Source organism: Schistocerca nitens, chromosome 5, assembly GCF_023898315.1.
Source record: "Schistocerca nitens isolate TAMUIC-IGC-003100 chromosome 5, iqSchNite1.1, whole genome shotgun sequence".
Classification (NCBI taxonomy): Eukaryota; Metazoa; Arthropoda; class Insecta; order Orthoptera; family Acrididae; genus Schistocerca; species Schistocerca nitens.
The window spans coordinates 651,302,491-651,315,301 of record NC_064618.1 but is presented as its reverse complement, the minus strand read 5'-3'; positions in this window follow the sequence as shown (position 1 = coordinate 651,315,301).

Genomic DNA, 12,811 nt, shown 5'->3' with positions numbered 1-12,811 from the left:
AACGTAGAGGGGAAACGGTGCACTTACGAATTATTTGGCATTTAAGAAAGTGTTTTTTTATCTCCTTTGAATACTTTAAAATTTTGCGTACGTAATCTAATGTATACATCGAAGAAGGAGTTCCGACAGATGGCGGCGCTCTATGTGAACTTCAAAATGACGCCTGTAACAGAGATTAGTCCCACGTAGAAAGCTGTTACTGAGTTTCCTCTGCCAGTAAACCGGAGCACCGCAAATAATCATAATCGATTGCAAAAGGTCTACGGGTACCTCGCAGTGAACAAAAGCACTGTGATTCGTCGAGTAAGGTGTCTGTCATCATCTCAACCAGGTCGCGCAAATCTGTCTGATGTCCCATGTGCGGCCAGTCGCACACAGATGTGACTGCTGCAATGCTGGGGCGTGCGGACACTATCATTATAGGTGATCGACGGAACACTTCGCTGCATAATTAGGCGTATCTGTTGGTAGTGCTGACACACTTGTCCACCATATGGGGACCTGAAAGCTGAGTACCACAATTTTTTCGTCTAACATCGTCACATGCGATGAAACATGGTTGCACCACTTCGAAACGGGAACAAAATGGCAGACCATGACGTGGCACCGCACCTACGGAGAAAAAGTTCAAAGCCACGCCTTCGGCCAGAAAGGCATGGCGTCGGTCTTCAGGGACTCTGAGGGGATTATTCTTTTCGAAGTCCTTCCTCATGTTGCCACAATCAAGTCTGAATTTTGCTATCCTTAGGAAATTGAAGAAACGACTTAACTGTGATCTTTTCCAGAGAAGTGCTAACGAACCTCTCCTTCTCCATGACAAAGCAAGGCCTCACTAAAATCTGAGCACCCGAAAGGAACTCACAAAATTTCATTGGACTGTTCTTCCGACCACTACGGTCGCAGGTTCGAATCCTGCCTCGGGCATGGATGTTAGGTTTAAGTAGTTCTAAGTTCCAGGGGACTTATGACCACAGCAGTTGAGTCCCATAGTGCTCAGAGCCATTTGAACCATTTTGAACTGTTCTTCCTAATCCACACTACAGCCGGCATTCGCACCTTTCGACTTCGATCTGTTTGGACAAATGAAGGATGGATTATACTGAAATGATATTTCGAGAATACATTGGTCTAGGTAACATATTAAAGCGATTAGCTTTGCAAGATCATAGGTTAACTTAAACGCGAGGCAAGCCAGGGCAAATGAGAAATTCTGGTAGATTAATATCTGGTGTAACCGCCAGAATGATGAAGGCAAGTATGCAAACGTGCATGCACTGTGTTGCACAAGTGCCGGATGTCAGTTTGTGGGATGGAGCTCCATGCCTATTGTACTTCGTCAGTCAATACATGGAGGGTTTATGCTGTTTGTGGATGACGCTGGAGTTGTCGCCCGGTGGTGTCCCACATGTGTTAGATTGGACACAGATCTTGTGATGGAGCACGCAAAGGCAAAGTGTCGACAACAGTCAGTAGATCATGTTCGTCAAGAACAGCGGTATGTGGGCGAGCGTTTTCCTGTTGGACAACACCCCCTGGTATGCTGTTCATGAATGGCACCACATTACGTCAAATCACCAGACTGACGTACAGTTTTTCAGACAGGGAGCATGGGATAACTACGATGGTACTCCTGCACACGAAATCGCACCACAGACCACAACTGCAGGAGTAGATCTCCTGTGTCTAGCACGCAGACAGGTTGGGTGTAGGTCTTCAACTGACCTCCTCGTAACCAACACGAGACCATCGGTGGCACCGAGACAGAACTGACTTTGATCTGAAAACTCAGTGGGTATCATCCCTGCCGCGCCCTCCAGAGGTCGCCAATGGTGATCGCCTTGGCTGAATGGACCACACGCTCCACTGCGTCTGGCACGGAGCTGCCCTTGAAGTAGCCGATTGATAACAGTTCGTTGTATAACTCTGGTACCGACTGCTCCTCTGCTTCATCCTGTGAATGTAGTACGATGTGCCACAGCCAACTCGCCAAACACGATAGTCTTCCCACTTCACACTCGGTAGTGCCACGTGGTGTTCCTTAGCCCGGTCTTCTTGCGACCAAACATCCTCATGACCACCGCTGCCAGCAACCATGTGCAGTGCCTACATTCCTGCCAAGTCTTCCTGCAATATGGAAGAAGGAACGTCCAGCTTTCCGTAACGTTATTACACCACCCTTGTACAAACTCGGTGAGGTGTTAATAACGGCGTCTTTGTCGCTCTAAAGGTATTTTTGACTAATATCAACTCACTGCGTCCAATCTCAAAGGAGGGGGGGGGGGGGGGGACCGATGATCATGTAGTTTGGTCCCTTTAAACATCAAACCAACCAACCAATCTCAAAGGTAGCTAACGGCCACTATCGTTACAGCTTGAAATTAAGCAAACCTGATTCGTATCCCGATAGTGACGCTACTAGCGCCGCTCCTACGAGACTGGCGCGAAAGCTGAATGGATATCATCCTTCTGATGTAGATCCAACTTTCGTTTACGTTGCACAACTTCTTATTGGTGTTGCAATATTTCTAAGCCACTGTATACTCTTCTCTATGTCGCTGACCACGTTTTAAGGTTTATATCCACATCATGATGTGGATGTAGGCCACGACACCGGTATCGCCTGATGAAAAATTGATTCAAATATAGCTGTTTGCTGAGTGTTTGAGATAAAGTAAACTACCACTGCTGCGGATACCCCGATCACAGAGTAGTTTGTATTTCTTCAGATTCATCTCTATCTACATGATTATTCTGCAAATTCACAATTAAGTACCTGGCAAAGGCTTCACGAACTACCTTTAGGCTACTTCTTTACTACCTGGACATTTTCGTCTATGCGGGATATTGATGACCTTCCATGCCGATCAACATCACTCGTATCTATGCGGCTTTCGTCAAACTTTTGACACCATTGAACTAGATACTTATATGGATATGGTGTCTGTTCTTTTGCACATATCCGAAAGAACAGACACCATAAGCATGTAAGTATATAGTTCTGGCGATACCGGCCATGACCTTCTTCTTCTGTGCGGATGCACACATATTACCCGAACTCTTACGGGACTTGGTAAGAATGTCTTCCACGAGTAATGTGGGTGTTGGCTAGGGACACTACGAATGTAGTGTGTGGACATATAAGATGAGAATGTGGGTCTCGCGGGAGGCGTGCGCGAGATAGTCCCTGTAGTCGCACTGTCTTGTGTGCCCTCGCTGGCTCAGCTGGATAGAGCGTCTGCCATGTAAGCAGGAGATTCCAGATTCTAGTCCCCGGTCGGGCCACGCGTTTTCACTTCTCCCCGTGGATATACATCAACGCCCGTCAGCAGCTGAAAGTATTAATATATAATTCTATTAAACTATGGCTGGACGCGACATTGCATGTGGGCCACATGCTGCTACCACCTCGCGGTAAATCTGAGTGCAGCTTAGATGTTTTGCCCATAATGGTCATACTGTCTCGCGTAATTCAACTGTTTTCCAGGTGCTATGCCATTTAGCTCTCACGCTGTCATGTATTTGTTATTCGTATCGCAGCAGAACTGTTTCTGCAGGAAACCGAGAAGAAGTACTCTCTTCTGTCAATGAGCCATTCTTGTTGTGCAGTCGTCTCCGCGACGGACGACATGTCTAACTTACTTTTTGAAATCACATACAAAGAATAAAGAAAACATGAACCTCCCTCTCACTGACGAGGCACGATCCTGAAACATTTGGTGCCCCGCACCCGTTCTGTAGAAATGCGAGTGGGAAATGAAAGAGCTCCTTCTCTTACAGTGAGAAAAGCAATACTCGTACAGTAACAGTGGAGCTCTGGAGAGTTGCGGACGGAACGCCGCATGACTGCAGGCTGCTGTGCGACGTCGCGACCGGAGGCTACTAGTGGGTACTAGTGCCCGGGGGGCGGCGGTAGGGGGCGGTGGCGGCGGCGGCGGCCCAGGGCGGCTCCTGGAGGCGGAATTAGCGCCTGGCCGCATCCATCTTCATTAGCGCTGCGGCCGCCTCCGGCTGTTCCATCAGCTGCTGCACTTCCGCCCCCAGCCCCCTCACACTGCCGCGGCACCACACTGTCTGCTCACATGAGACGGTCCGCTGCAGGCACTGTCCTCGTGACGTCATATCTGCGACTACACTCACTTGCCCGTCTATAGTGTGCCACGTAAAGTGCGTTCGTTCATTGATTGAAAAATTTTGCTACCGTAAAAGTATCATTCTATGTATCTATACTGGGTGGCTTGTTTGGTCGATGCGACAACAAAGGACACATAAACATCAGTTGTGTTTAGAAACCAAGACTAATTCACCTTACATCGACTAACAAGAGAAATAACGAAAAGAATTTTTTAAACTCTAGGGTAGCTGAAACGGAGATCATAGATGTAATTCCGAAAGCGGAAGAAGTGGAATATAGGGAACGCAATGCTATCTACAACTTGCACAAAAAGCAGAATGCAGTTGTAAGTGTCGAAGGAATGAAAGGTAGTAATTAACTCTTTCGGGGCTGATGGGATAGATATGTCCCACTAAAGTAATAAACAATTTTCAATTTTCAGCATTTGAATGTCTACATCTCATATCTGTCGAGGGCTCGCATGTTGCGAAATGCTTTCGGAATTTGGTGAAAAATTCATATTTGAGTGATCAAATGTCCCTGCACGTGTTCATACGTGCCGCAGAACGTCATTTTCATGAAAATATCTGATCAAATCACTATCTTCTCTAATCAAAGAAGTCTGATATAACTAATGGTGTTTCCTTATACATCAATACATTGTTTTGAAACATTACTATGTACCTCAGTAATTCTGCATGTTTGTACATAATTTTTATGTAGCGGGACGCATATACCCAAGACAACTTGGTAGAACGTAAAATCATCAGAGTGCAGTACGTTAAAGCCATCTTAAAATGTTATGTTAGAAACTTGTTTGCAATATTACATGTTTTCCATTGTTAACAGAATAAATGTATATTGATACTGATTTGTTATATTTGTTCCATGTTCACGATCTTGAGAAAATCATTGTGAAACTAAAAATTCAACCATGAAAATCGTACGTACACAAACAAACAGGGATCTACTTAGATTCGTCTGACACATGTGTCCCATCTAATTTATTTTCAAAATCGGTTAGCGTTAAAACTTTTCAGTAGTGAAAGTGTATAATTTACCACGAAGGAAGACAGTTTTTGACCTTGTATTTTTCAAATACGCGCAAAATAAACTTTGACGGTGAAAGGGTTAATAAGCTAGTTGTATACGACTGTATTCTATTCAAGAATTTATATAGTGTGTAAATCGAAAAAGGAATGGAGGAAAACAAGGAGAAATTGAGAAATGGAGAATTCAGGGTGATGTAGTTGTTACGTTAATTTGTACATGACATTGTAAGTCTGCAAGAGTTGGCATAGGAATTGCAAGAGCAGCATGAAGAGAGTGCATAGACTCTCGCAAAGTGAGTTATAAGGTGAATATCAACAAAGTAAAACAAGAGTAATCGAATATAGTTAACCAGATCAGGCAATTACAAAGTACTTTAAGATCTGAGACACTGAGCGTCGTAGGTGACTTTTGTTATTTGCGCAGCTAAACAGCTAATGACAAGTAGAGAGAATATAAAATGGTGTCTGGTGATAGCAAGAAAACTATTCCGAACAAGTGATGATTTTAACATCTAATATCAATTTCAGTGTTAGGAAGTTATTTGTCAAAGCACTTGCCTCGAATGGTGGTTTGTAGAAGTGGCATGTTGACGATAAGCAGTTCAGATTAGAAGAGCAGAGAATCTTTAGAAATGTGATACTACAGAACAATACTGAAGAGTAGACGAGTCGATGGGATAACTGATGAAGACATACCGAATCAAATCAGGGAGATAAACTTTTGATACAACTAGGCTAAAAGAAGAAATTGATAAGATAGCTCCTGAGGCATCACGGATGACCAAGGCTTGATTATAGCAAGCATGTTCAGGAGGATGTTGGTCACAGGAGTTATTCAGAGAGGAATAGGCTTGCACAGAACTGACGGGAAGTGCTGCAATAGACCACTCTTCAGACTGAAGACCACCACAACAAGAACAGAACACAATAACAGGAACACAATACCTGATAGTGAGAGCTATGGAGTGGGTAAGTTTTTAGGCAGTACCAGAGTTGGTTGTATGGAATGTCGCACTACACCCACAGATATTGAAGTCGGTATCTTGCGTTACGCGTATGTAGGCGAGCTAATCAGCCGTCTAGAAGTGGCACAAGATAAGGCGAATTTGCTTTCTGTGCTGGGTGCGAGTGAACGGGACGAGGACATCATGAGGCCCCTCCAGACGAACCAGGTGCAAGAATGTCAACAAAGAAATGAATCTGGGGAAAATCCCGGTATGGGGAAATTTGACGACCGTTGATTGCTTAAGAGGGCTTGCTATCTTCCCAGCTTTAAGACAAACTGAAAGACGGCTTCTTACAGCTCTCTGAAATATAATTCACATCAAGTTCTAAAGCAAATCTGAATACATTTGCGATCTCAGAAAGATGAGGTGCATCCAATGATACAACACTATTTCAGGATCTTTAAAAATACAGAAACCGATATTTTACAGTGAATAAACATTTACACAATGAATCTCTCAATTAACTTCTTTTAATCGTTTCATGCGATTTCAACAAATGATATCTCAGAATACAACGTTGCGCTATAGCCATCTTATGTGGGGCTACACATCTGTATCTATTTTATTTATCGATTTACGACGTCTTTTATACCTTTTCGTCCCGCAAGTGTTTGACAGGACATCGTAATCTCCACATTTACACAGCAAATAAACACAACATGAGTAGTTCCTGTTGTCATACTTTGGTAATTATTTAATGAACAGTTTACAATTTGGCCAGTAACTTTATTTAAATGTTGACTGCAAGTGTTATTAAAATCATGGTAATTTAACAACGGTCAGTCGCTTGTATTAGGTTACACCATAGCGTAAAGAATGCCTAAAGACGCTTCTGTCAAGCAGTTATAAATAATCATTTAAGCAATACTTAGCTATAATCTGTAGTCATTTAACGTAAGAGCATTTGCGCGAGAACACTGTCCTATTTATTTATCAACCAACTATTGCATAATTTTTTGTAAAAGGTCTCAATATAACTAAATATCTATAAAATTTATTTAAATATAATATATTAGTGCGGGAGTGATCAAGATGAATCAAATAATGTCTGTAGCACGTAAGAACGATGTAGGTCTGGTGGAGATGACCTTCAGCGAATGGAAAAGAAGGTGGTACCAACACCCTGAGGGAGTCAGGTGGAGACTGAGACTTTTCAAGTGAAGAGCTCAACGGAGCTATTCTGGACACTTTATGTAGAGTTCTTGAAGAGGGCAAACCTACCTCACCTAACATGCGTGATTCAGTCATGTAGGTGACTAATTCTGGGAGGTGAATGGCAGCTACCATTCCTTAACTTCTGAAGCCACTTCATATTTCGAAAGGTCTGAATGTGTTCCATAATAGGACTCTAACATTTGCGGCTTGATTTACGGAACTGAGAACAGACTGAGTTTGTGTTACTATTCTCTGTATCATGTTTGTTAATTTGTGAATCATAATGTTGAACTTTCAACTATTATGAGCTGCAGAGTCTTTGGTGTATTGTGATCATGAAATCAACTTGATTTTCACAAGTGTTTGACGACTATTGGTTTAGGGGTTTTGCTACCATTCTCATTATGCTCTCAACGCAACTTTACTGTGTTTGATAAGGATATTATCTGTCTCAATTTTAAATGAAAACCGTTGGATCAAGTCTTGTTTACTTGATACTCCTCTCCTGAGTAAACATTATTTAACACAATTCTCTGTGGTCTGCATTATTTACAGACATCAGAATAGAACACTTTTTACTAAAGTATTCCTTTACCTTTTGTTTTATATTTCTGTGTATTTTAGTAACTTTAAATTCTAGCCAATGCATAGACTATTTGACTGCAGGATCACAGCCACATGGTACTCTTTTTTAAACAGAGCCCCAGTATCTAATATACGAGTAGCTAGGTTGCTCGTTTGGCCTACTGTTTGAAAGAGCAACTACTGTCTGTAGTAACCGTTAGGTACAGTCGCAATCTCTATGGTGAGAAGTTACAAGTAATAAACTAAAAACTCCTGTTAGCTACGCATTTTTAGTGGAATTACATTTGAAGTCAGTTAATTTTGTTCCTATGTTTTCTGTAGTACCTTGAATGTCATCCGGTATTTACTTAAGAGGTATCGTCCTTTGTGAGTCAGCCAATAACATCAGAGAGTGTGAACGAACAGAATGAAGAATAGGCTTGTCTATAAACAACGGACTGAGTGACACGAAAGCTTTGCGTGATTTCCTTCAGACCATGCTTTCGTCTCCTGGATTAGGACACAGCTGCGGAGCGAATTCCGATGGCTTTCGCAGTTGGAACATCAATGTAAAATTCTCAATGACTCATTTCTGATCTTTATTGCTTTCATTCCCAGTTTTATTCAGCCTTGATATATTTTTATACCGGTAAACTGATAACAGGTTTTCTGTTTATGAATGAGACTACACTAGCAATATTTTTCTGCTTCATGCGTATTATACTAGAGGATAATTTTTGAAAGAAGCGTGTTACTTTTAACTTCACCTTTTAAATAGATGTGAGTAGATTACGTTTGTCGCCTGCATAGTGTTTTTGCTTTTCCTGAGACTAATGGCTGTAGCAGATGAGGGAGCCAACACACAAATTTGTGTGGGTATGAAATAGTACAGATTCTTCCTGGCAGATTAAAACTGTGTGCCCGACCGAGACTCGGGACCTTTGCCTTTCGCGGGCAAGTGCTCTACCATCTGAGCTACCGAAGCACGACTCACGCCCGGTACTCACAGCTTTACTTCTGCCAGTACCTTGTCTCCTTCCTTCCAAACTTTACAGAAGCTCTCCTGCGAACCTTGCAGAACTAGCACCCCTGAAAGAAAGGATATTGCGGAGACATGGCTTAGCCACAGCCTGGGGGATGTTTCCAGAATGAGATTTTCACTCTGCAGCGGAGTGTGCGCTGATATGAAACTTCCTGGCAGATAAAAACTGTGTGCCCGACCGAGACTCGAACTCGGGACCTTTGCCTTTCGCGGGAGCACTTGCCCGCGAAAGGCAAAGGTCCCGAGTTCGAGTCTCGGTAGGGCACACAGTTTTAATCTTCCAGGAAGTTTCATATCAGCGCACACTCCGCTGCAGAGTGAAAATCTCATTCTAGTATAGATTCGCTTACTATCGTTATTGTAACCTGGCCTGCAATTCTGATTGTGATGAGAGCACTTTTAAAATTTAAAAGTACCCTGTTCGTTCGTTGCAAAATTGTTCTACAGTGGTTTCTCGTTGCGTGATACCCGTGAAACACAACGTCAGGGACACAGTTTATCCCTTGCTCGATTGAAGGGCTACCATGTTGGAGAAGGCAAACGCCAGTTTTGCATACATTGTGTTTTCTACTTCGTTAGCTGATATGTGAACAGGGCTTTTGCATACTAAAACGGCTACCTCCAACAATGGCTGATATAGGTGCTGTGAAAGTCAGAAGATGATTCGAGATGTAGATCCTACGACTTGTTTATACTAATTGGGGTAAGTGCAAAAGGCGTTTCTAAAGTTGGCTATATTGGACTTCGAGAATTTAGAGTTGTGCGCGCTCCTGCCGCTTTGGAGCCTTTCACTTACGAGTCCTCGCTGACGGTGCAATGGATAGTGAAAACAACTTAAATAATTTGGTAAAAGGAAGTAAGAGAAAAACTAGTTACTGTAAAAGAAAGCATGTACAAAGGTGAGGAAGCATTTTGTTTCTGATGATGTAATAAACACCATAGCAAAACAGCTCGTAGCAAGGATCCATTTAAAGTTATTGAGATGAAAGACAGTTATTTTATGGAATTTGAACAAGCAGCTGATATGATCATGAACACAACTAACGTTAGCATAATTCTGCCTCATGGGTTATAACCGGCACACCTGTGGCAGTTCAGATCAAAAATACATTTGATGAAACTGGGGGATGGGTTGTAAAATCGTGGCGAATTGAAGGCCTTCATTGAGGTGGCCGTTGCAAAAGGACTGTATTCAGAGGAAAAAAAATACCTCAAAAGTATGATGGAATATCTAACTAAAACTCACAAACAGTGTTACAGTGAATTGTTCCAAAACCAAACAGTAAGGTGAAAGGAAAGATTTGAAACGACAGACGAGATAAAAGTAAATTCACAGAAGGCGTTTCGAGCCATCCGGCAAGAGGCGTACCAAGACTGCTTCAGGAAGTGGAAACGGTGTTGGGGATGGTGCATCAATTGTGGATGATAGTGTTTCGAATCTTGCACAATAAGTAAAAGGTAAGCGTAGAAAAATTTTCTGTATGAAGTTCCGGAATTTTGTGAACGGATCTAGCAAGTCATACTACCGATTTCCGTTCCATTCGGATCTTTCCTTCGTTCTGCGTGTTTTTTTTTTTTTCCTTGAAGTGTATTTTGTGTGCAGTGTCTATGACACCGAAGATTAACTATTGATAATTATGCAATACATACGCTATAATTTTTTATTGAAACTCCGTTGTCATAAAGTTATTTTCGTTATTAGTGTTTGTAAACAACTGATATTTTTGTGAGAAATTACTTTTCTAATAAGTTTACGGATATTCTTCAACCACAAAAGTAGTGGATTTACTACTTTTTTTCCTTGCCTTGGCGCATAAAGCATAGTGACAACCGCAGTCAGTGTAAGTCAGTCGTACCTAGACAGCGATGCAGAGCAGTCGACAGGGGCTGTTCTCAATAAGCACTTAATTTTGTGCAATGAAAATATAGTGCAAGGTTGAATGAAGACGTTAGTTTGCTTCATTTACAGTAATAACTCGTGTCAATTATTTAATTGCCACGGATACAAGATTTCCTTTGCGGAAATCTATCTTGAAGTTTTTCACACTGGTAAGTCCACCGAGCATTGGAGTCAAGAGGTGAAACAGGGGTGTAGTGTGAAAATGATTAAACATGAGACATAAAGACAAAATAAAATAATAACTGCTCACCGTTTACATAGTTGTGCATCAGTTAAAAGGCAAGAACTTTGTTATTTAGTTCACAAAAGAAGACGAAGTAAATATTCCAGAATTCGAATCGATAACAGCTGCCAACATGAGTAACGTAGAAGTAAATATCCTCGGAGTAGTGAAGCAACTTAAATCACTTAATTGGACTTCTGGTCCAGACTGTATACAAAATAGGTTCCTTTCAGAGTATGCTGATGCATTAGCCCCATACTTAAAAATCACGTACAACCGTTCGCTCGACGAAAGATCGTACCTAAAGACTGGAAAATTGCACAGGTCACACCAATCTTCAATAAAGGTAATGAGTAATCCACTAAATTACAGGCCCATATCGTTAACGTCGATATCCAGCAGCCGGCCACAGAGGCCGAGCGGTTCTGGACGCTTCAGCCTGGAACCGCGTAATCGCTACGGTCGCAGCTTCGAATCCTGCCTCGTGCATTGATGTGTCTGATGTCCTTAGGTTGGTTAAGTTTAAGTAGTTCTAAGTTCTAGGGGAGTGATGACCTCAGATGCTAAGTCCCATAGTGCTCAGAGCCATTTTATACGCAGCAGGATTTTGGAACATACATCGTGTTCAAACATTATGAATTACCTCGACGAAAACGGTCTATTGACACACAGTCAACATGGGTTTAGAAAACATCGTTTCTAGTGGAACACAACTAGCTCTTCATTCACATAAAGTTGGTTGGTTGGTTGTTTGGGGAAGGAGACCAGACAGCGAAGTCATCGGTCTCATCGGATTAGGGAAGGGCGGGGAAGGAAGTCGGCCGTGCCCTTTGAAAGGAACCATCCCGGCATTTGCCTGGAGCGATTTAGGGAAATCACGGAAAACCTAAATCAGGATGGCCGGACGCGGGATCCGTCGTCCTCCCGAATGCGAGCCCAGTGTCTTACCACTGCGCCACCTCGCTCGGTCACATGAAGTGTTGAGTGCTATTGACAAGGGATTTCAGATAGATTACGTATTTCTGGATTTCCGGAGGGCTTTTGACACTGTACCACACGAGTGGCTTGTAGTGGAATTGTGTGCTTATGGAATATCGTCTCAGTTATGTGACTGGATTTGTGATTTCCTCTCAGAGAGGTCACAGTTCGTAGCAACTGACGGAAGGTCATCGAGTAAACCGGAAGTGATTTCCTGCATTCCCCAAGATAGTGTTACAGGCCCTTTTTTGTTCCTTACCTATATAAACGATTTGGGAGACAATCTGAGCGGCCGTCTTAGGTTGTTTGCAGATGACGTTGTCTTTTATCGACTGCTAAAGTCATCAGAAGATCAAAACAAAATGGAAAAGTATTTAGAAAAGTTATCAGAATGGTGCGAAAATTGGCAGTTGACCCTAAATAACGAAAAGTGTGAGGTCATCCATATGATTGCTAAAAGGAATTCGTTAAACTGCGGTTACAAGATAAATCAATCTAATATAAAAGCCATAAATACAACTAAATACCTAGATATTACAGCTACGAACAACTTAAATTGGAAAAAACACATAGAAAATGTTATGGGGAAGGCTAAACAAAGACTGCGTTTTATTGGCAGGACATTTAGAAAATGTAACAGACCTACTACGGAGACTGCCTACACTACGCTTATCCATCCTCTTTTAGAATACTGCTGCGCGTTGTGGGATCCTTAGCAGAAAGAAGTGACGGAGTACACAGAAAAAGTTCAAAGAAGGGCAGCACGTTTTGTAATATCG